The following is a 2,394-nucleotide window of genomic DNA, read 5'->3' on the forward strand; positions in this document are numbered from 1 at the left end:
CTGTTATACAGTTGAATTTATTTATACCATAGTCCAGTGTTTCCCACAGACTTGCACTCTATTTGTGGTGGCATCTTTATGCAACTTCATTCTCTGCCAGCAGGAGGCGCTGTTGGAGTGGTGGAGATCGAGGTTTCCCCAGTAACGGCTGTACACAAAGCAGCGCTCTGCTCACAAACACTGCTTTATCAGACATTACATGCCAGAAGAAATGAAAATGACATCCAAAATGTTCTGAAGACAGTCGGTTTCCTTCAGAAATACAGTGATATAAAAACACCCGCACTCAATGTATGGGAAACACTGTAGTCTCATAACTGAAGTGTAAATTGCCCAGTATTGTACTGTCAGCAATTTATTATGAAAACGTTTTCATAATTGTAACATACATATTTACATACATAATTATTCAGGTGCATGTGTAATAACTTGCGAAAACTTGACACAGCAGCACTTCTTCGTCATCGTCGTCTTGTCTGATGCACTCAACCAAGCGTTCTAACTACGCCCCTCCCCACCCCCCAACCATTCGAATTTCCATAGGCGGGAATTATTTTAATGATATTCTAATAGGCCGCTTTGTGACATCACAAACCCCGTAACACAACGCTGTAGTCCAAACGAGCCGTTCGCTGTAGTTCTTGAAAAGGGATTTTTAAAAAACAAAATATCTCCCTTTGGAGTGGACTTTGAGATTTGTAACTTTGTAGATCTTTTTTATGCCCAAACATACACACTACATACTGACTAAAATTCAAAAAGTGAAAAAGCATAATAGGACCCCTTTAAATGATGAATAGTCCAAAAAGAGCATGTTAAACTGTAATCCATGGTAACAAATAATGCTTGTAAGTACTGAGTGAAATACACCTGAGAGTATATCAACTAAATATTGAGAAGAAAATTTGAAAAATCAGCAAAAGTGTGTTATTTTTCTATGTTATTTTAGAGCATTTATGCTTTACTCTCAGACATCCCAATGAACACACTGCACACGGTGCTTATGTTATTTACTGTATGTTGTTGAGTGGTTTATAGTAGTGACTTTTATTTCTGTGGTCATTCTGAAGCAGGATTTATTATTTTCCTTTCTCTTTTAGAGTGGGTTTTGGTTGCAGTGTAATTACTAGCTGGGGAAGGTTAATGAGAACCAGACTTTCTTTCTCTCTCTCTCTGTGTTTATATTGCATTTTTCAGCACAGAAGGGAATTTGTTTAATGGAAATGCCTTGTATATTCAATGCCAGATGCACATGGCTGGTTTTGGGTTTGCTGAGGAGAGTAATTCAGTCTGTGCTGCTGGTCAGGAGGGGCAGTTTGTAAAACTGTGTGTTCTGCTGTTAGTGTCACAGACGGCACATGTGAAATGTCAGTTCAGAGCAGAGAACAGCGGCCTTATCACGTCCTCCTTCTGTCCAGTGCCTCAAGGGGATGGATTATGTTGTTTCTAGAAAGAGGTGAGAGGACAAGGATAGATTATAATACATATACCCTCACACACACACACACATTCACATTCACATACTTTCACACTTTCATCTCTCTCACACACACACTGACATTCAGACAGTTGAAACAAATGAAAAGGTGCTTGTTCTTTCAACCCATAAAACACTCATCGTGAATCTTGTGTTCTGTTTGCGGTCAGTGGCTTTAATGAGGTCCACTCGTGTGACTGCACAGATAAGGAAAAGCCTCCAAATGCTACAACGTTCTTATACTCGCCTCTTTTTACAGACCAGTCCCGACCAGCCATTCAGCACCTTGGAGAGCGGCATGCAGCACCCATTCATTGAAGTGCAGATCGTAAGAGATTGTGCTAATTCAGCATTTATTGACCTTCATGTCAGCATAAATGCTCATAGACATGCACTATAGACTCACTCACCTATTGTTCTTTCCCATGTCTGTGTGAAAGAATGTCTTTAATAGAATTGTTTGTTTGCGAATGAACTGCCATCACCATGCCTGTAAAAATGTTTTGTCATATTGCATAAATGTGTATGATGAATGTAAACGTCACAGGTTAATTCCCAGTGAATAAACCATGGAAAGACATAGGCAGTGAAATTTACATATCAAAGGAATGTTCTAGGTATAGTGATCATAGACAATAAGCAACCACTATTTCTGTGATGTATAATTGAGATAATTAATTGAATATGTAACGAGATTTATGTGACTAAACCTTACAAGAGATAATTATATAAATATATAAAATATTCTATATTATTTTATAAATTTTACATATTAATGTATAATAATAGCGTAATTAATTTATATATATTAATAATATTAATAATATAAATATATTATATTTATAGTTAATCTTAAATGAAATAGTGTAAAATGTAGATACAAATAACTGTTAATATTTTATTTATTTATTTTTGTA

General features: G+C 36.4%; 1 long non-coding RNA gene across 1 annotated transcript in view; it reads left to right on the plus strand.

Annotated features, from left to right (window-relative positions):
• Window positions 1-2,118, plus strand: part of LOC107555949 (uncharacterized) — a 5,710-nt gene extending 3,592 nt beyond the window's left edge. The window contains exons 2-3 of the long non-coding RNA XR_001605228.1: window positions 1,344-1,456; window positions 1,737-2,118. This is a non-coding gene — a long non-coding RNA (uncharacterized lncRNA). The remainder of the gene's footprint in view (window positions 1-1,343; window positions 1,457-1,736) is intronic.
• Window positions 2,119-2,394: the final 276 nt, after the last annotated feature.

The sequence above is a fragment of the Sinocyclocheilus grahami genome, unplaced genomic scaffold, assembly GCF_001515645.1.
Source record: "Sinocyclocheilus grahami isolate Dianchi unplaced genomic scaffold, SAMN03320097.WGS_v1.1 scaffold550.1, whole genome shotgun sequence".
NCBI classification, from domain to species: Eukaryota; Metazoa; Chordata; class Actinopteri; order Cypriniformes; family Cyprinidae; genus Sinocyclocheilus; species Sinocyclocheilus grahami.